Here is a 23,045-nt window from a genome sequence, read left to right as displayed (position 1 = left end):
CTGGAGCTGTTTTGCAACCACAGGCTCTGAGCTTTGATTCCTAACTTGAAAACACAAGGCAAAACCCCCACGGCACCACAGGCTCCTTTCTCTGTTGGTTAGAGGGCAGAGTGGCCGCCTCTGCTGAACTTGGAAAACCTGTTGTAGTAGCCACTGGAAGGATCTGTGCATTTTGAAATATGTAAATTAAAAAAGGAGAAAGCTTCATTCTTTCTAATGACCCCCAAGATGGTAATCTGGCTTTTCAAATCTCCAGGAAAACAGATTGAATATGGCACAATTAATGGTTCAACACTTCTAGGCTTTTCTCAAAAATGTCTTAATGGGCTTTTAATTTATTGCAGCTCCTGACTAGCAGGCTTGAGGCAGAGTTGCTGTTGACCCCTCGGGGCCAAGGTGCTCTCTGAGGTGTAAGTGAAATAGAAGAGAACAAAGGCCAAGTAGAGAGTCTGCCTTGACCTCTCTGGGTGGAGCCCCTGGGACTTGCTGGGTTGCTGGCCCTGCAGTGGCGCAGTGCACTACAGAGAAGAGGCCGGGGCGCATCTTCATCAGAGTTCCCTGGAAGAGCTGGTCAAAATGCAGATTCCTTGGACTCCAGATTGAGACTCTGGAATCTGGGAGCAAGAAGCTGCATTTCATGACAGTGTCCTCATTGTGTATCACGTTTGTAGTCCAGGACCTTGGTGATTGACAGCCACTGTGAACCAGTGAACCTGGGTGGGAAGCAAGCGATGGCTTTGCCAGACTTTTTAAAATTTCGAGACCTACATGTCATTATAATGCATTAACTTTTATTTACTCACAAGTTCTTGATTTTTTGGCTCCCTCTTCTTAAATCAGGCAAGCTTCTTTCTGCAGTCTTTCTCTTTGAGCTTGAAATGCATCTTTCTGAATGTCCTTGTAGAGAGATTGTAAACTTTTGATTGTCTGAAAAGACCTTTATTTTGAAAGATAATTTTTCTTGACATGCATGCAATTCCAGGTAGATGGTTTTTGCCTCTGGGTGGTGTTCTGGATAATTTTATTTGGATACTGGTTTTCTGGTGGGTTTTTTTTTTTCCTTTTAAATTTCAGTTGCTATATATTTCATTTCTAGAGGTCAGAGTTTTGGTTAGAGTTACAGAGCTTGATTTTATAGTATAGGTGTGTATTGCATGTCTATATATATCTTGTATGTATTTTATAGTATATGTACTATAGATACATATAAAACTATAGTGTAGTTTATGTGGTGTTTTGGTTAGAGTTATACAACTTGTATTTTATAGTATATATGTATGTATATGTATGTGTTGTTGTTTAGTCGCTAATGCATCTTTGCATTGCAGGAAGGTTCTTTATGGCTGAGCCATCAAGGAAACCCATATATGTATTATAGTATGTGTGTGTGTGTGTGTGTGTGTGTGTATGGGGCTTCCCTTATAGCTCAGTTGGGAAAGAATCTGCCTGTAATGCAGAAGACCTGCGTTCAGTTCCTGGGTCAGGAAGATGCCCTGGAGAAGGAAATGGCAACTCACTCCAGTATTCTTGCCTGAAGAATCTCATGGATAGAGGAGCCTAGAGGGCTATAGTCCATTGGGTCACAAGAGTGGGACACAACTTAGTGACTAGACAACCATTATATATATATATATACACACACACACACACACACACAGTGTTTATTTTATAGTGTATATATTAATACTATAAATACATACAAAAACTATATATATTATATATAGTATTTTGATTAGAGTTATAGAGCTTGTATTTTGTAGTATATGTGTATTATTTGTGTATAGAGAGTATATTTATAGTATTATGCACTGTACAAATATATATAAATTATAGTATATCATTTATATAGTATTTTGGTTAGAGTTACAGAACTGATATTTTGTAGTGTATATATGTATTTGTGTGTGTATATACTATATGTGCCTATAGAGAGTGTATAGTATATATAGTGTGCAAATACATATAAAAACTATATATAATGTATATAGATTATATAGTATTTTGGTTAAAGAGCTCGTATTTATAGCATATAGTATATGCATATGATTTATATATACTATATACAGAGTGTATGTATATCCTGTACATATGAAACTGTAATATATCATTCATACAGTATTTTGGTTAGAATTATAGAACTTACAGTATATATATGTGTCTATGTATATATGTACTCTATGTGTGTGTAGAGAGTGTATAGTATATATAGTGTAAGTACATTTAAAACTTAGTATCTATCGTTCATACAGTATTTTGGTTCGAGTTGCTCAGCTTGATGGAGATGAAATTTAGTTTTGAGTCAGCTGAATTCTTAACAGAGCACACAAAACCAAAAAATTTCCACACACCACAGTGATAGTTTGTCCTTTATGTTTTTAATATGCCTGGTGACACTAACGTTTTAGGAAGTCAAGCTGATTAACACTAATGATACTCGTAAGCTTTGTTTAACCAACTTATGTCTTAGCTAAAAGTCAGCCTCTGTGTGCATCCAGAGTGGAAGTCCTGTATGATCCGTCTCTTCTCATAGCAGTTCTTGCACTCCTTGGTTCTTTAACCCACGTGTGAACCTTTGACTGCGTTTCCCAGGTGACTCAGTGGTAAAGAATCTGCAGATGTCAGTTCGATCCCTGGTTGGGGAAGATTCTGTGGAGAAGGAAATGGCAACCCACTCCAGTGTTCTTGCCTGGGAAATCCCATGGACAGAGGAGCCTGGTGAGACCGTCTATGGGGTCACAGAGAGTTGGACATGACTTAGCAACCACACAACAACACAAAGCCTTCTACTAAGATACTCTGTTTTGGAGGAATTCCTTTGCAGTCCTGCTTACATTTTCCTTCCAAAGCTTGAAAACCTCCAAATTCCTCTCAAAATCCCTTATCTGCCCAGATACCTAGTGTCTTTTAATGTGCTCACTTATGTGGCTTCTCTGTGCTTCCAGATCCCTCTTGAATCACAGGCCAGAGCTGTGTCCCCAGCCATCATTTGGTATAGGGGTTGCAGAGGTTCTTTTTCTTGCCTTTTTCCCTTTAAATTAAATGTGTTCTATTAAAAAGTTAGCTGCTATCTTTTAAACATGAGGAAATTTTACAAAATAGTGATTTGGATTCTTGCGTTTGATTTTAGAATTGAAAGCTGTTACAGCCTGGGGTTTATGTTGTCACAAGGCAGTAATGGGCTTATGGGGCTACTTGCTGCTGCTGTCTTAGCTAAGAGAGCCTGGGGCCTCCAGCATGCAGCCTCCCTCACCACCCCCTGGACCTTTTACCTGGTCTGTCTTGCTCACTCATATTATCTGCCTGGTCATTGTGGATGCCTTAGCTTTCCCAATACGAACAAGGAAGCTCAGGTCAGAAAGGTCTACAAGGCCTTATAGCCAAAACTCACTCAAGCAAACCTCAGTCAGAAAAATGTCTAGTGCAAGGTAGGCACTCAGCATTTTGTGTTAATATATTGACGAGAAAAAGCTGGATTTCTTCTGACTGCAAGCTTTGTCAAGTTCCTAATAGCTGTGTGATATTGGCAAGTTACTAAAACTTTCTGTGCCTTGGTTTTCTTATCTGCATGTAAGAGTGTCTTTGTGTTAAGAATAGAGTTAAATGAAATAACTGTTGTAAAATACTGAAAAAAATATCCAATGCAGTGTGTATTTTCAATGAATGGCAAGTGTATGCTTAGAGGATCCTGAGAATTAGTTCTTTAAATTGTTGATTTGTTTATTGACTCAGTCTGTCTTGAGTGGCTGCTATGAGCCAGGCATTTTTCTAAATTTTTGGAAGATAATGAAGAATACAACAGCGACGTTTCCTTGTCATTTGGAGCTTATAGTCTAGTGGAGAGGACAAGTGAGGAAATGAGAAAAAAGTTTATAGGTGATGACAAGAGCTCTGAGGACAGCAAATAGAATGATTTAATTGGGGGTGATAGCTTAAGTACGTAAAGTGAGACCGCATGCTTGAAGAGGCCTTTGCCTAGAAGACCCTGTGATGAGAAGGAGCCACTTGTTTAAGGAGTAAGCTCATGGCATTCCAGGTACTTGGGAAAGCCAGTGCACTAAGTATGAGGTAGGAAAACCCTTGGCTTCTTGAAATGGATGTCCACCACTGAATCCATGTTGTAGTTGAGGATTGAGTTGATGGCTGGTGGTGGTGTCAGAGAAGTAGAAAGTGACTGGATGATGCAGGGCCTTCTAGGCCAGAGAAATAAAAAGATTGTGTCCTGAAGATGGTGAGCATTTTCAGCCCCTTTCTTTTTGCTACATGACATTGACTTAGTAGGTTTGCCGAGCTTCCCTGAGTCTTGAAAATGCTTCTTGTATCTCAAGGCTACTTGGAGTTTGGACACAGGGGCTTTATCATTTTGAGACAAACTGTGGTCTGTGATTGGCCCTATCCAGTTACCTGGTAGTTTGGAAGAAATACAGAATCTCAGGCCCAATTCCAGAGACACTGAACCAGTGGGGAATGGCCCAGGAATCTGTATTTAGAAAGGTCTTCAAGTTATTCTTATGTATACTAAAATATGAGAAACACTCATCTGTAACACACATGGGTACATTTCCGTAGGAGCTGGAGCTGTAGTTTTGGGAGAGGAATGGAAGCCTTCCATGGTCACCCTGGGGGTTGTTAGCTGCCTAGGCTGCAGGTGTACCAAAGTGTGGCGCTAGTGCCAAGGTGAGAATTCCTCTGTGCATGTGCAAGATCCTCTGCCCGCTGCTCAGTTTTGGTGTTGATGGAAGATTCATGGTAAAAACCTTCTTTTTTAATCTGGAAGCTTGGAGGAGAAGCTAATAGTTTAGGTTATTTGACATAATAGGCTTTATCCCCAAACACTAAGATGCTATGAGGTAGAAGGGACATGAACAGCATCAATCAGTGACCTGCCCTTGCAGATGAAAGGACTGGAACCCGGAGGCATTAAGTGACTTTCCTGCAGCCACACGATTGATGACAATACTGGGTCTAGAATCCAGGCTTCTCCACTTGGGCATCTGCACATTACATGATGTGTTTTATCTTGATGGAACTATCTCCAAGAAACATCTCTTGCTCCTTATATGTAATTCATAAATGTTTGTAGAATTATTTTGGAGGAAAATGATTATAGTTACCTCTGTTCCTAGTTTTGACGTTTATTATTATTTTTGAAACAATTTTTATTTTTACATGTTTTTATCTTCTAGTAAATAGAGTTACTTAATATGAATCAGTATGTTTATCCATGTCAGATTTGAGTTAAAACAGCTTATTGTTACTGAACACTTTATAATTGGGCAAAAATGCTATTTTTGTTACGCCAACATATGTAAAATATTTGGCACAAAGTCTGTAATAAACAGCAACCTCTCAGTGTATATGTTGAAGTAATTGGTATCTGTATCTTTCAAAACATTATTTCCGGTTTATATTTTACAGCATCACACTTGATATATTGACATACCTCATTTGAAAGGTGTTTTCCCCTACCTCTAGGTTCTATGTCTATAGCGCTGTTTTCAAGTTTAAGGAAGTGGTGGTTTTAGAAGTTACATCTTAGTTATGTGTAAAAAAATATTTTTGTATTGCAGTGTCCCAGGAGCTTTTGCTGACAATTCCAGTTTCCAAACGAAACATTTGGGCAATGGTGAAGGCTTCAGTACCTTCTCACATTTGCTGTCAACAATGAATGGACGGATGTGATGCCTGCTGGTCAAAAGGGTGAGTGAACATTTAAGATTATTCGTCTCAAAATTCACAAGGCCAAATGTGGGCTGAAGGGGTCCTGCCTAATGCAGGAAACTGAAAAAAATCCCAAGTTCATCGGAACAGCTACACTGAAGATGAGAGACTGTCATTGAGAAAGAACAGACACTATCATTGTTTTCTGGTAGAACCTTTTGGGATAACTTGTACACTGATCTGAGAATTTATAAAAGGTATAATAGGACACAGGAGAACTTTTTTTGTTTATGTGATTCTTTTAAGCATAATCTGAAGGACAGGCTGCCTAAGTTATGAGCTACATGCACAGTTGAAAGAGTAATTGCGTTTTTTTGTCTCATTACAGTTGGGTGATAAAATGAACTACTATGAAATAAGACCATTTTGAGTGGTGGGAGGGGGATTTAAGTCTGATTTGTTCATTGAGAAGGTCCCATCCCAAGACTTCTACATGACTGGGGTTCTTGAGAAAGGGAAAGGGTTGGGAATTGTGGACTGTTAACAGATTTGCAGATAGACTTATGAGCATTTTTTCCTATCATAGTTCTCCTCATCAGATTACTCATTGTAATTTTTAGGGGAGGGTGTTAGGAGAGGTTTGATGATCTTTTTCTTTTACACGTGTTTTCCATATTTGATGACATCTGTCGTGTTCCTCAGAACTTGCTGGCTACCCTGTAGTAATGAATGAACAGTAGTGACTTGCCTTTATCAGAGACAAGAATTGGTTGAGCCTAGTTGTTCTGGGTAAAAACCTCTGACATCATTCAATGGTAGCTTTGTCATAAAATGAGGTCAACTTTATGGGAAATCCTTTGGTTTCAGTTTTGTAGTGAATGTCATTTAATAATAAGAACCATTGGTATAAATTCACTTTGTTTGTCTTAGTGGAGCTATATTTGAAACAGATTTAATTTAATGGAGGTAAGTACAGTGAAGTAGAAAGAGCACTGTATTAAAAATTGGGAGACCTAATAGCTAGCTGACATGGGAAAGTTAGTCTCTGTTTTAATTTACTGTATTTAAAATAAAGCAGGTTGGTTAAAATGTCGTATTTGTCATTGCTAATGAGGCCCTGGAAGATGTCTGTTTAAGTCCTCTTATTTTACAGGTGGAGTATATGCAGCCCAGAAAGTCTAATTGAGTTGCCTATGTCCCTGGGATTGGTCAGAGCCAGGTTTTTTTTTTTTTTTAATCATCAGTGATTCTCTCTAGCTTATCTCAATTATCGAGTGTGACATCCAAGCTCTGCAGTTTTGTAAACCTTCTTTGCTGATATGTGTCTCTTTAAAGCTTTTGTTTTGCATTCAGCTGCTTTGGGCCATATTTGGCTTCCCTGGTGGCTCAGAGGTTAAAGCGTCTGCCTGGAATGCGGGAGACCTGGGTTCAATCCCTGGGTCGGGAATATCCCCTGGAGAAGGAAATGGCAACCTACTCCAGTACTCTTGCCTCGAGAATCCCCTGGAGGGAGGAGCCTGGTAGGCTACAGTCTACGGGGTCGAAAAGAGTCGGACACGACTGAGTGACTTCACTTTCACTTTTTAAAGATTTTACAGTTAGAGGTCATTTTGGCAAATCCTTCCCATTTCGTAGGTGAAGCAGCCAGCCCAAGTGTTAGAGACCAGGTGATCCTCAAAGAGCCTGAGGGCTTTAAAATTCACTTCACTTAGGCTCCTTTGGTATCTGATTACCTATCACATTTCATTCTGCTGGAGCTGGAGATAGAGGAAAAACAGAGTCATGTCTCTTCCTATTATAGTATCTTTTCACTGGCAAGTAATAAAGCAAGTAGAAATCAATAACACATAAGGCAAGGATGTACACCATGAAAAGAAATGGTTAATGGAGTCATGGAATTTTATATCTGTTAGGGTGCTTTGATGATCTTGTGGGATGGTCCTGGGCAAGTCCTATGGTTCCTTCTCCTATGAAGCTCTTCTGAGGTTTTCCGTTGCTAAGCAGCTGTGATAGACTTTTATAAGTGGTCTGTAGACCAGTGAGCAACTAGCAGGCATTATAAAAAATTATATCTTTGGGGATTCAGGTAGAGTTGAGAACAGAGCCTGGGTCTGTCTTATGTAAACATGAGAATTCATAGAAGTGGTTGGACTTCTGAAGGTATTGAATTAGCAATAAACTCAGGTTTGAGGTTACCTGTCATCTCCGTCTTCAGTGTTGAGAGGGTCCAACTCAATCTCACTGTCATAAATTAATGTATGAAATTGAACAAAACTAAATGAATGGATTTATTGAAGACTAGGCTCATTTTGTTCATTAATTTCATTTGGGTAAGGCCTTCTATTTGAAAAACCAGTTTAAAGAACCATAATGAAAATGATATCTCTTGTATTGATATTAGGCCCAGACACGTACCAGTTTTTTTTCTAAAGAAGGAATTTGCTTCATATTTATCAGATTGTGATCAATTTGCCTTCACTATATTTTTAGTAGGAAGGAAGATCCCTGAAATCTGATGAGCTGGGATGTGTTTTGTGATTCTCTATCCTTGTTTAACCTCAAAGCACACCTTTGAGATTTGTTTAAAGGACTGATTTTCTTCCTGCATGATGCAGTAACCCGGCCTGTGATGCACTGCATATCTGGCAGCTAGTTAATCCTTCTCTTGTCAAAAATGTATTCATAGTCATGCATTCAAAAACGTATTCATTCTTAGGGCTTTTAGAACTTTTAGAACAATTCATTGAGTAGCCAAAAGAAGCACCAGTTAATTGTTACAGCTGATAATTTGGAGTCTTTAGGCACGAAATCACCTCCAGTTCTGAGTGAAATGTTTCGTGATAAGTGACCTCATGGTGGAACAAGGTCCCAGTCACAGGAATAGGCAGCTAGAACAACAGATTCCTTACTCCAGTGCATGGAAGTGTCACCACATAAGAGATTTGGACAACCAGATGATTATGGCAGAATTTTTCATTCAGAAAACAGGTAGTTGGGTAATGTACTCAATTTGTATTGGTGATAACCATGCTTGTGTAATAAATCGGCTTAGGGTCAGGATCCAGAGAGAGAGAAAGGCTGAACACTTGAGAGGTCTCTTTGTGATGTGATTCTTTAATGCCATCCCTTGCCAGCAGGGGATCAGAGTTGACTCCTGCTTCCTTGGTATGAAGCTTTAGTTGTTATTGGTGCCTATGTGATGCACATCACGAGACTCCAAGAGTGAAGAGCAGGTAAGTCTGCTGCATATTTAATAGGCAGTTAGCCACAGTGTTATTAATAAATGTGATAATAACAGTCTGGATTTGCATAGAGTTTTCCTGAGAAGAGTTGACTGTAGATGGCAAATATGTTGGCTGTCCATCCATCTCCTAGCATTGCACTCTCCCTACCAATAAACTGTCCCTCGCTAGTGGATCTGAGATAAGGGCATAAATATCATGCAGCATTATTTTGTCACCAGTTATTTTTGCTTACTTGTCCATAGTTTATCTTTGGATCTCTCTTATCAAATTCGTAGCTTTTGACCTACTAGAAAGAGGGAAAATAATTGATGTAGTTTAAGGCTTGATAGTGGACTACTTTGTGGCTGGAAGTTTCTGGAATTTTTTAAAACTCAAGAATGTGGATTTTTGTCATTGGTTCTGAGGTAGGGTGTGGTGGTGGTGCAGCTTCCCGGAAGTGAGGACCGATAGGTGTCCGGGGCCAGGAAAGCTGGTCGGTGGGCTCCCCCTCTGAGCTGCCTCGTGCAGAAAGCTGGTCAGTGGGCCAAGCCACTGGCTCTGCTGAAACTTCCAGTACCTGAAATTTTGACTTTGAAAAGTAATTTTAACAATTGAATAAACTATGTAATATATTTTATAAGCCGGGGCGAATGATCTTAAGTATTTTGGTCTCTTTCATAACACAGTGAGCCTAATATTGGTAAAAATACAGATCTTCACTCACGCCATAAAGAGAGCCTAGATTTAATAAGCAGTTATGAGTGCTGGCAGCTGCCTATCAAACTGCATAACTTGGACTCCAGCATGTGAAGACAGTGTCAACTTAAATTTTATCTCAGAAGTTTTTTTTTAAGCGTTTATTTTGCCTTTCTCTCCAGTCTCTAACCTAATGCAAGTAATGTAATTGGCAGAATATTTTCCACATAGCTAATTGGCTAGGGGCCAGGGGGGAAACCATTGTCTGGCTTGATGAAGATCAGAAATTAACATGACATTTACGTGGAGGTAATGGAATATATTAGTAACCTGGTAATGCAGGAGGGTGAGAGGAAGAGTGTCCATCCTTTCCTGCCCATAAGCAGCGGGAGGAGTTCTGATGACCGTGAAACAAGCCCCAGTACCCGCCACCCCAGACCCCCCAGGAGCTCACAGCATGGCCAGCCGGTCCTTGTGTTGCTTTTACTTTTGAATTCTTAAGACAGAACTGTAAGACAAACTAACGAATTATTCCATTTGTCAATTAAAAAACAAAATCCACCAACTACTATTGTAAGATTAAATTCCAATTAGAAGATTGCATTTAATTCGGAAGCTATAACATTGTTTTAATGAATTCTCTCTGAGGTGACAGTTTGTGTGAGATAAATTTATATGGTGTAGGTAGGTATAAATTCATTGGATAATGTTAAACATGTTACCTCATATATATTAGCTGTGAAATTTATTTCTTCTCTAGTTATGTCCCCAAGGAGGTAGAGTCAGAGGGAAAAACATATCTTCAAAGAAAGAACCCTTTCTGTCCTTTCAGATACTTGCTCTAAAACAGCCTTTTTTCTCACTTTTATTAAAAAAAAAAAAAAAAAACTGTTAAATTTCTGCGTTAACTGAATTTATGATTCTTGGTGTATGCTATTTATAAAATTGAATATAGGTTTTATGATATAGGAAATTAGTCTAGGAATGAGAATATGATCCAATTTTGTAATAAAGGTAATCTGCATTTATATTGCAGATATTTTCCATTTTTTCTCTAAGCCCCTTACGGGATTATACACACATTTCTCTGGACATACAAATTCACTGTGAACTTTTAATGTAGCGGGCAGGCTTTTGTTCTTCTGACATCTGCACTAAGCATCGAATCCTTTGCCTAAATCAAAAGTGACAAACATTTTGGACACACTTTCGATTGTATAATTCCTTCACCTCTGTTGGTTCCTGTGTTCCTGGCAGACATCGCTAATTGATCACATTCTCTTCTCTGCTCTGTGTGGATGTGGTCTGAGAAATTCCTCCATTTAAATTCTTGGAGCTAAGCTTACAAATCCAGCATTTACATGAATGTGCTCACAATCATGTTAGGCAAGTGATTTGTCTTTGAATATAGTATACTTACCCCAATATCTGTCACACAAGGTGATTTTGAGAAAATTTTACACAATACTGGCAATTACCTGGTTGTGTGACAACTGGATTTTGATATGTGTGCACCATATGTATATGGTTTGGTAGGCAGTTTATTTTGTACCTTTTAACTGGTTTTGGTGTTACGTGTCTGAAGCATTATAGTTTTGTAGTTTTTTTTTTTTTTTCAATTTCTATAACTTCGGAAAAGATAAGAGAGTCTGTTACCCTCTTGTTACCTGGGCATTAACTCAGGCTCAGACACGGCATGGAAGTGGCAGGGTGAAAACTAAACTAGACTTTCCCTCTTCAAATGCAGTTTCTTTCTTAAAGGGAGGGGCATATACACGTAGCAGGTGCTGACCGGGGCCCAGCAAGTATCTTGCAATTTCCTTTTGCATATTAACCTTGGTTTTTGTCAATACACTGAAGCCAGCTGTACCAGCGAGGAAGGCATTCAACTATTATATTTCAAATGATATCTTCTGTGATGTAAAATTCTAGGAACTTCAACTACATGGCATGTTGTTTTTGAAAACAGTAGGTTTTCTCTTCACTTGGTTCAAGTTAACCCACAAAGTTTAAGAGAAGGAAATTTCCATTCAGCTTATGTTCAAGCTACTGCCCTACCCTGTGGAGAACTGACATCCTTTTAACTCCTCCTTAAAAGAAAAATGAGCAATTAGCATATCTACATACCATTTAGTTAACTTACATTTCAGTTTTGTTTCAACGTATTCTTTGATTGTTTAGTCATGGTAACTAGAGTTCTGGAGAATGGCTGAGGTTAACATGTGGATTGGTAACCTGTTGAGCCACATTTGTAGGATAACATGATTGGCTTTTGTCAAAGATGCCAAAATCTGTGAGCCCCGTATGGTCTGACCTGGTGGTGGCTCTTGGATTTCTCTGTTACACATTGTTTGTTCTATATAGTGCCAACCAATTGATTGGAAGAGGCTCATGAGATGAAATCTTCTTCATCCCTCCTCATATTCTGTGAGGTTTTGGTAATAATTGTACCAATAATTATTTGTACCAAATAATTACAGCAGCCAGTCATTGAGCATTTATTTTGCCTGTAGTGGTTTAGATATCACACAAAGTATCTCATATCATCCTAACAGTATCTCTGTATACTTGATATTATTATTCTGGTTTTATTATTGAAAAGAAAGAAGCTCAGTGTCTAAGTGACTATTCAAGATCACACAGCAGGTTTTACAAGTGGAGTTTCCCTGAAGGTGGGCCCTTTTCAAAGCCTGTGTCTTAACCAGGAAGGCATGCGACATCCTTACCTTTGATTCCATGGTTCTCTAAGGTCCTTTTATTTGATTTACGCAGGGAAGATTTTGTAGCTTCTAGTTGTCTTCAGGAAGAAGTGGAATCCAACTCATTTAAATCCAACTCATGTAGCTTAATCTACACACAGGATTTTTATAGGACTGGGATAAAAAAGGGAATAACTTCTTCCAATTTTTTTTTTTTTTTCAAAAATATTCCTTACTTACTGGCCTTTTCCTCTAAATCTAAAATCTCCCAGATACATGTAGTTGGGCTTAGTGTTGCATGCTTCTTCCAGGTCCTCTTGTAAAACAAAGATGCTCTAGGTGATGGTGGCTCATGGAATCCCTAACATCCAAGCAGATGAGTTTTCTCCTTTGATACAACATGAACAGACATAGGGCCAGCAGGCCCGCTGATCCAGAGAACATGTGAAGAGAAGGACAACCTGGGCTACTGTGCTTTTGTGCCCAGGGCCAGAGCCAGGCAGTGACAAGGTCAGGCCTGCCACTTTGTCACATGCGTTTAGATCCCTGTGTTTGAGCTGCAGGGACTTCTGCCCATCCAGGATGGACTTGCAGGCTGGAGGGCCAGGAGGCTAGTTTCAGGTATGCTCTGTGGAGGTTTTCTTATAACATGTGCATTCAGTTGTTATTAAGGGGATTTTTCTTTCCATATGTTTTAGTGTGGCATATTGGACTGTGTAACGGGGGAGCCTGGTGGGCTGCCGTCTATGGGGTCGCACAGAGTCGGACACGACTGAAGCGACTTAGCAGCAGCAGCAGCAGCAAGGGTGAAATGCGATGTTATTTTGCCATTTCCTTTACACATTTTCAGAAAAGAAAAAATGTAGCAGAATCTTGATCTTCTGGAATCTGGGTGATGGGTAAATGGGAGTTCATGGTACTATTTTCTCTACTTCTTTGTATATTCTACCACTTTATGATGAAACAAAGTGTGTGTGTTGGGAGGAGGGGCATCAGTGAGGGGCTAATCTGGTTTATTATCCAGCCTGGTGTTGGTAAACCAGTCACCGGGTAGAACCAGGTTTCTACTCCTCTGTCCTCCGTACCACCTTGGGCAGCCTTCAGCTGCTGGTGTAATTGAATTGATACGGAGTCTTAGGACAAGGAGATGCTAACCTAATCAGCCAAGAGTTGAAGTAATTTTCTGAACAATATAGATAAAATAACTTTACCTGACATATAAGCATTCCCTGACTAACCTACAAAAAATGACAATGGTTGAGTAGCTGTCATAACAGAGCGTATGTGACATGCCAGGGGCTATGATACACCAGTTATGGAGTTTCTCTCTAACCCTTCAGTGGGCAGAGTTTGAAAAGGTACAGAGGGGACTGCACCCAGGGCCCGTTGGACTTTCTTCTGTTCCACTTCCAAGTCCTTGGAGCCTGTTCTTCAGCATGTGATTCAGGGGCTACCTGAATTGTGTTAAATATAGATTTCCAGACCCATACCCAGGTAGAGGACTAGAGCTTGGTCTCTGAGTTAGCATAGATAAACTCAAGTCCCCAGGCTTCACTGAGAGGGTTACCTTGGCCACGTCAAGGCTGCTCTCCAAGCTTAAGTTTCCTCCTCTGCAAACTGTGGACAGTGGTAGCATCTGCCTTGTTTTCTGTGAAAAGTCCTCAGTACTGTGCTTGGCACCTAGTAAGCACTAGGTATGCATTCCCTGAAACTGTATTTTAACCTTTTTGAGACATTTACAAATACCCCGACATAACTGGGAATGTTAAGGATGTAGCAATTAATGCTCCAGGTGGCATTCTTTGGTGGATATAATTTAAACCTTACATATCCTAGAAGCATTTTTTAGGGTAATTATTAAAAACACTTTAAAAATCAGTGTTACGAGTTTTTTATGTAGGTATATGAAAAAGAATTCTGTCATCAAAGTGTATAAGAGTTGACAAGTGTAAATATGCAGTTAGACAGTTTCAAAAAACGTGTATTATTTACTGATCAATGTAGTGTCTCCTCTGGAGCCATTACACTCAGTCATTTCCTGTCAATCTCTCCAGGCTGTTATAATCAGACTATGGATATGCATATTAAAATACAAGAAAGTTATTGTGCATGTGTGGTGGCAGCTTTTTAATTGTTAATAATGTTGCTGCTTTAAAAAGATATCAGGATAGTATTCTCTTATGATGGTTAATAGTCATCAGAATTGAAGGAGGGCTTAGGGGAGCTGAAACTCAGGGTGGGCGAGCATGAGGCCCACAGGTACTGATCGGTATCTGTGCTTCCAGGCAGTGCCTCGTGATAAAAAGGAAGAGCTTTTTATCTGATTTTGGTGCTGAGTACATGGAGATTCCTTTTTCTCTTTTTTCTAATGTGTTTTTGGAAAAGTTTTATAATTAAAAAAAATATGCTTCTATATGTGTGTGCTGGTAAAAGAGCCATCTAACTTCTCTGTTGATAACAGTGATCAACAAACTTTCTGATCCAGAGAGGAAATATTTTGGGCTTTGCAGGCTACCTGGTCTCTTGCAACTACTTGCTGTGTTGTATGCAAGCAGCCATAGGTGACTAGACAGCAAAGGTCTGTCTAGTCAAAGCTATGATTTTTCCAGTAGTCACGTATGGAGGTGAGAGTTGGACCGTAAAGAAAGCTGAGTGCCAAAGAATTGATGCTTTTGAATTGTGGTGTTGGAGAAGACTCTTGAGAGTCCCTTGGACTGCAAGATCAAACCAAGTCAATCCTAAAGGAAATCAACCCTGAATATTCAGTGGAAGAACTGATGCTGAAGCTGAAACTCCAGTACTTTGGCCGCCTGATTTGAAGAGCTGACTCACTGGAAAAGACCCTGATGCTGGGAAAGATTGAGGGCAGGAGGAGAAGGGGACAAAAGAGGATGAGATGGTTGGATGGCATCACCGACTCCATACACATGAGTTTGAGCAAGCTCAGGGAGTTGGTGATGGACAGGGAAGCCTGGCGTGCTGCAGTCCGTGGGGTTGTGAAGAGTTGGACGTGACTGAGAGACTGAACTGATACGTGATTCATATGTGAATGGTCATTGCTGTGTTTCCAATAAAATTTATTTACAGTTCTTTGAATTTCTTATAATTTCCATAGATCACTAAACAGCAGTAGTTTAATTTTTTCCCAGCCCTTTAAGAATGTAAAAACTATTCTTGGTTCATGAGTGTAGGGTTCCAAATAGGGTCCCTGTTTGGCCCTAGGGCCTGTGGTTTTCTGCATCTTCTTGCAGCCTGAAGCAACATTAAGGATGCAGTCTTTGTTGTAGCTCTGTCACCATGCTTGGGCCTGATCATTTGCTCTCCAATTTCTGATGAAATAATAATGTCATCATGTTTTCTTCACATCTCATCTTGAGATAGGCTTGTTCTGTGTGACTGGATTATTTATTGATTTAGAGTGAAATTTAGTGAGGGTTCCTCCTCCCTTTCCTTTATTTAAAACAAGAGAAAGGTGAGCCTGAAGTGAAAATGAGGTGGAGGGTAAAAGATGAAGTGAAAGGGAAAACAAGTCACAGAAAATAAATGGATTCTGAAACTGGTATGTAAGACCTATATTCTCTTCAATACAGTGTTTTCTGGTATGTGTTGTGTATCTCACCAGTGGAATTAAGATGAAATATTTTACAGTTACAAAATGGACCTTTTTTAAAAACTTGAGTTAGGTATTTTATATATATATATATATATTTATACACACACACACACGTATATATAATATGAAAGTGAAGTCGCTCAGTCGTGTCCAACTCTTTGCGACCCTATGGACTGTAGCCCACCATGCTCCTCTATCCATGGGATTTTCCAGGCAAGAATACTGGAGTGGGTTGCCATTTCCTTCTCCAGGGGATCTTCCCAACCCAGGGATGGAACTCTGGTCTCCCACATTGCAGGCAGACTCTTTACCATCTGAGCCACCAGGGAATCCATATATAATATGAAATAGGTAGCAAAATACTATTAGCCCATCATTTGGTTTCTCACTATTGCTTAAATGCAGCATTTAATAAAATTGAGAGCTTTAAGGAAAAATATAAGAATTACTTAAAAGTGGTTCTTGGGCACACCAACACTCTGAGTGATTAAAGCAGAAGTTTTTTCCCCTAAATATCCCTACTGTATCGAAGGAGGAATAGAGATAAGAAGGCTTATAATCTGTGTCATTTGATTTTCTCCAAAGAAATGTCTGGAGGATCAGAATGATAAAAAATGAGACAGAAGTAGACTCACAGACAGAAAACAAACAGTTACCAAAGGGAAAAGGTGAGGGGATAAATTAGGAGTTTGGGATTCAGATATACACAGTACTATTTAGAAAATAGATGACCAACAGGGACCTACTGTATAGCATAGGGAACTCTATCAATATCTTCTAATAACCTTTAATGAAAATGAATCTAAAGGAAAATACATACACAGTTGTTTTTCAGTTGCTCAGTCATGTCTGACTGTGAACCCATGGACGACAGCACTTCAGGCTTCCCTGTCCTTCACCATCTCCTAGAGCTTGCTCAAACTCATGTCCATCAAATCAGTGATGCCATCTAACCGTCTCATCCTCTTTTGTCCCCTTCCCCCGCCCTCAATCTTTCTCAGCATCAGGGTCTTTTCCAGTGAGTCAGCTCTTTGCGTCAGGTGGCTAAAGTATTGGAGCGTCAGCTTTAGCATCAGTCCTTCCAAAGAATATTCAGGGTTGATTTCCTTTAGGATTGACTTGGTTTGATCTCCTTGCAGTACAAGGGACTCTCAAGAGTCTTCTCCAGTTCAAAAGCATCAATTCTTCTTTGCTCAGCCTTCTTTATGGTCCAACTCTCACATCCGTACATGACTACTGGAAAAACCATAGCTTTGACTATACAGACTTTTGTCGGTAAAGTGACGTCTCTGCTTTTGAATATGTTGTCGAGGTTTGTCAGCTTTTCTTCCAAGGAGCAAGTGTCTTTTAATTTCATGGCTGCAGTCACAGTACACTGTGATTTTTGGAGCACAAGAAAATAAAAGTTTGTTTACTGTTTCCATTGTTTCCTGATCTGTTTGCCATGAAGTGATGGGACTGGATGCCATGATCTTAGTTGTTTTTTTTTTTTTTTATGATCTTAGTTTTTGAATGTTCAGTTTTAAGCCAGCTTTTTCACTCTCCTCTTTTACCTTCATTAAGAGGCGCTTTAGTTCGTTTTCACTTACTGCAATTAGGGTGATGTCATCTGCATATCTGAGGTTATTGATATTTCTCTCGACAGTCTTGTTTCCAGCTTGAGCTTTATGCAGCCTGGCATTTCGCATGATGTACTCTGCATACAAGTTAAATTAGGGTGACAGTACATAGCCTTGATATACTCCTTTCTCATACAAACACACTATACATATGTTACACACACACATATATATGTGTGTGTGTGTGTATAATTGAATCACTTTGTTATACACCTGGAACTAACACAACATTGTAAATCAGCTGTATTTCTTTAAATTTTTAAAAAATTTTAAAAAGTGTGAGCGTTCTGGAGAGAAGTTACCTCATATTGAGTCTCCTCTCCCCTTTCTGTGAGAGATTTTAATCTTTTACCTTGTAGACAGGTTGGCGAGTCAAGGCTAGGCAAACTGTGAGGAAGAGAAGGTTCGTTTAGTGGGCCTTTTTCATAGCATGGAGGCCAGGGTATAACAAACACAGCATCAAGTCAGAATATGTGGGACCAGAGAAGAGAAATGAACATGGATATTTTTCAAGAATATTATTCAAGAAGAATAATGTAGAGGATTATTTCTTTCTCAAATATCATGATTCAACTTACTGGAATGTGAAAGGGAATGGGTTTCTGGTTTTTAGCAAGCCATCACTTATGAACCAAAGTATTGTTGTTTTAGTTGGGGAATAAACATCTGGAAAGGATGATGTACCTCTAAGAAGCAAATGTTTTTACCTAAATGTAATTTAAAAAAAAGGGAGAAAGTAGGCAAGAGAATAGAACAAAGGTAGAATTATGTTGAAAGCCTTGGAAATAGTTTCTGTTTTTTGTTGTTGCTGCTGTTGTTGTTAAATGAAAAATAAACATATTTCAGGATCCAGAACCAAGACCTAGAACCTTTAATGTATAATATAGAATGGAACATGGCAATTAAGAACACTGGATATTAGCCAGATTTGCATCCTGGCTCTGTACGCTTGTTATCAGTATATACATGGGTAACTTACATTGCTCTGGGCCTCAGTTTCCTGATCTTTAAAATGTGAATATTAGTAGTATCTATCATAATTCATAAATTATTGTGGATTAGATGAGTTAATACACATAAGTTGTTCAAAGAGTTGGCGTGTAGTGATTTTCAGGGAACAATTTAGTTAGCTATCAGCACTAAAGTATTTCCCAAATAAAATATGTGGCTTGAGATCATTATAGCAGATTTGCCATTGTCTTTCTGGAGTGTCTCTGCTGTGTGGATTTTTATGTGTATCTGTGCCCATCGGTGATACACATCATACACATTCAGAGAGTCCTAGACTTTTAGTATTCACAGAAATAGTAAAAAGCCCGTTGCTGTCCACATGCATGCCTCACATCTTTGAGGCCATATTGGTTCTACATGAACATCCAGCCTATTTGAGTAACTCTGGGATGGTAAACTTCTGTCCTTCAGATAGCCCATTTTATTATTGACCAGTATTTAGGACTAGGAAGTTGTTTCTTCCACTGGACTAAAATCTACTACTCACAGGCATCCCACTTAATCTTTTGGTGCTTTGAAATTCTATGAAACCCATTTCTTCTATGTGACAATCCATCAAATATCTTCAAATAGTTAACAGATCCTTTCTTAGTCTTCTGGCTAAAATCCTTTGCTTCTTCTGCTATTTCTCTCTCGTTTCTCAAGTCAGCGATAGCCACAGAGGTGTATTTTTTGTTATGTGTCTACATTTATGTGAAATTCACCTAATAGAGCCTCTTTTCCACAAAAATGTCTTTATCTTTTGGAAACATTTTGACTTTTCTTAATTTGCGTCTTAAATCCCAAACATGGGAAGCTGCAAGGTAAAGGAATTAATGCTCAAGAATCATAACCTTGAAAGTCAGTATCGGCTTCCCTTTGTTCTGAGCCAGGTGGCTGTATAGGAACAATGGGAGTAATGATGGTTGTAGTGACTGCAGGAGCAGCTTATTGTGGGCCTACTATGTGCCAGCTATTCCACTCAGTCCTCTAGTTGCAGTAGATTATTTAATTCTCATGGCTATGAGTCTGTTGAGTTTTATTCCTGTTTTCAGAGTTGGAAGCTTGTTTAAAAAAAAAAAACAACAAGGATTTTTTGGTTAGTATGATAAGAATTATTCATCCATATAGCCTTAATCCATATAGTTTTCTAACCTGCTTAAGTAATTGTGTCATTTTGGGTGTCTTTTGCTTTATCCATTGTAATGCATGGGAAGGATACAAGTAACATAAAAATTAGCTCCCTTTGTGGGGCGAGTCTACTTTTATTCTATCAAAACTGTCAAATTATTTTTAAAGATACTGCTATTCTGAATGGACTTGAGCCTACACATGCAGACACTGGGGATGGAATACTTCTTTTGCTCTTGGCTTTTCCCAAATGACTTTCTCCCCCTCCCCTTCTTCCCACAAGACTCCCAGAGAGGAAGCCAATCACAATGTTATCGGCAGTAGAAAGATTTCAAAATACACTCATGGGCATGGGTAACTTGGGGGATGGCTGGGTGCCTCCTACAAGACTTAACACATTTCCTGAACATGGAGCCTCACCATGGCAACAGCCATGTCACATGACACATCGGTGACACATGTAAGGTGCTGCCACAAGGCATCCCAGGTTGAGCGCCTGTGATTCATTGTTTCCACTGACACAGTGACTGCTGCAACTCGCAGTTGGAAGGTTCTCTGGCTTTCAGTGCCATTAATGCACACTGACTCCATGGCACATGGAGGGCTCAGGGAAGGGAAGCATCAATAAATAAGTGTGCGTTGTAAACATTGCCTTCATTAGCTCTTCAGAGAGATACATGTTCGTCATTCAAACCCCTTGCAACTCGAATTCTTCTTTTTCTAAGCATATTTTGTTGGTAACACCTTGGAAGCTTGAAAATGATTTTATTTTTATTCATAGTTGTACCCATTTCCACTTGGCAAACTTTAGAAGAGAGTTCACGATGGCCCCCTTTTAGTATTTATTTATATTCTTCACATGTAGCAGATTTATTGATGAAGGAATGATTCTGGGAATATTATATGTTGTTTCTCATTGTGAAATTTGCTGAATACTTTGCATAAATCAGTTGATGTTATTAGGGGTCCCTGGCACTTGTGGAGGGACATGGAGATTGTACCATATCAGGAGACTTTTCTGAAGGTCCAAGATGAGTTGTATTTTTAACTTATTTTAATTTCTGAGTAATTCAGTGAGTGATTAAAAAAAGTAGATGTGGAATCTGGAAGGCATTAAAGAGATGTCAAGGACAGACGGATTTTGATTTGTAGCCTAATGAAATGTTTTGCCAACTTTTAAAGATTTTTTTGAGAGCAGAACTTTAATCATTTGCTTGTGTTTCTGGCATGGTAAGGTTATTCCTGTTTCTGTTACACGAGGAATCCAAAGTGAAAATGGGATAATTTTTAATTAGCAAAATTATAAAACCATTTGCAGCCAAATGTTTCTTGTCTTGTATAAACTGTGAGGTTTCACATTTTACTTTAATCATTTGGGGAAATTTCATTTTGAAGATCTGTTTCAGTTAGTACTTTATGTATGGATACAGATTTTCAATATTAGAAATTAGTTTTCTGATTTCACTTGAATAATCTGACAGGATTTCAGTCATGTTTATTGCTTGTGCCTATTTTGGAGGTGTCATGGTTACCTGAATCGGCCTTTTCACTAATATTCAAATCAACATTATGCATGCAAGGCTAAATAAATACTACAAGAGAAATAGCATTAGGGTGATAGTAATGATTCTTTGGTTTTAGGTTGTATGATTTGTATATTTCCAAATAGTTTTTGTTGAGGTAATTACTTAAATCAAAAAAGTTATATTTTTACTATAAATATATGAATAGAGAGTTATTTTAAAAGTGTGTTTTATTAAGTAAATGAGAATAATGAGCCAAGTCCTGACAGCTTACACACAAGTCTCAGAGTTTTTATTTTATGATGGTTCAATTGCATTTGATTATGAGAGTTTTACAGTTTCTTGGAGCTTTTTAGAAACGAACTTGGAAGCAAAAGTTCTATGGAAATGAGAAGGGATTTAAGTGTTCAGAATTTGAGAATGTTACTGGACTAAGGACGCATCCAGCTCCTTGAACTTGACCGTACTTATTAGCTGGGGGAGAAATGCAGCATCTTACTCTGTTTCTTTGAGGTTCCCCCTGCCCGGGGTGGGGGCGGGCGCTGTGTCACACCCTCACAGTGCCCCAAACTCAACAGGAAGAAAGGTGGTGGAGACCATCGGGAGGAAAGTGTCCCTACAGCGCTGGCTCAGGGGTCTGGTGGTGCATCAGTGCCCTTATCTTCAGTCCTTGGTAGAAATCGGAGGTGTCACTTTCCAAGAGCAACAGGGAAATGAGATGTGTCAATAATTTTCCTTTAGACTGAATAATTCCTTAATGAAACATTCTTAAACCTATGTGATACCCCAGGAATGTCATATACTTAATCTTTTTTTTGAACTGTGAAATGTGAAAAGACCAAAGGACAGGAACCTTAAGTTTACAATGAACAGAACAGATTAATGAGTGCTGATTCTGTATAGAATTTAGGCAGGCACTTATAATATTGGAGGTGAAATATGTGTACTTGATATAGAAATTCCTTGGAACTCCCATCTAGATTTGGTTAAGACTGTCTATGTCCATGTAGAAATATTATCAATCTGGACAATATTGATAGTCTTTTAAAACAGAATCAGATAAGAATTTCTTTGGGAAATTGTTTTTTTGTGTGTGTGTGTGTGTGGGACATGGTAATATGGTTGTCTGGAATTGTACTTTCCAGCATCTAGCACTAGCCTACTGTGACTGCTGGGCACATGAAGTATAGCTGTGGCTTGTCTGAGTAGAGACGGACTAAGTGACTATGCCAAAGCCTTTGACTGTGTGGATCACAATAAACTGTGGAAAATTCTGAAAGAGATGGGAATACCAGACCACCTGACTTGCCTCTTGAGAAACCTGTATGCACGTCAGGAAGCAACAGTTAGAACTGGACATGGAACAACAGACTGGTTCCAAATAGGAAAAGGAGTACATCAAGGCTGTATATCGTCACCCTGCTTATTTAACTTCTATACAGAGTACAACATGAGAAATGCTGGGTTGGAAGAAACACAAGCTGGAATCAAGATTGCTGGGAGAAATATCAATAACCTCAGATATGCAGATGACACCACCCTATAGCAGAAAGTGAAGAGGAACTAAAAAGCCGCTTGATGAGAGTGAAAGAGGAGAGTGAAGAAGTTGGCTTAAAGCTCAACATTCAGAAAACGAAGGTCATGGCATCTGGTCCCATCACTTCATGGGAAATGGATGGGGAAACAGTGGAAACAGTGGCTGACTTTATTTTTGGGGGCTCCAAAATCACTGCAGATGGGGATTACAGCCATGAAATTAAAAGAGGCTTACTCTTTGGAAGGAGGGTTATGACCAACCTAGACAGCATATTGAAAAGCAGAGACATTACTTTGCCAACAAAAGTCCGTCTAGTCAAGGCTATGGTTTTTCCAGTAGTCATGTATGGATGTGA

At 39.1% G+C, this 23,045-nt stretch overlaps 1 protein-coding gene across 2 annotated transcripts in view; it reads left to right on the top strand.

The window, feature by feature from the left end:
• The window catches only part of FOXP1 (forkhead box P1), a 738,073-nt gene that overhangs the window by 197,411 nt on the left and 517,617 nt on the right, over positions 1-23,045 (top strand). For both annotated transcript variants that reach the window (XM_010861997.1, XM_010861996.1), the window contains one exon: positions 5,568-5,697. The gene's annotated coding sequence lies outside the window, so the exon portion shown is untranslated. The remainder of the gene's footprint in view (positions 1-5,567; positions 5,698-23,045) is intronic.

This window comes from Bison bison, unplaced genomic scaffold (assembly GCF_000754665.1).
Source record: "Bison bison bison isolate TAMUID 2011002044 unplaced genomic scaffold, Bison_UMD1.0 scf7180017864474, whole genome shotgun sequence".
In the NCBI taxonomy this organism is placed as follows: domain Eukaryota; kingdom Metazoa; phylum Chordata; class Mammalia; order Artiodactyla; family Bovidae; genus Bison; species Bison bison.
The sequence above is the reverse complement of the archived record's forward strand: the minus strand, read 5'-3'. Positions and strand labels throughout refer to the sequence as shown.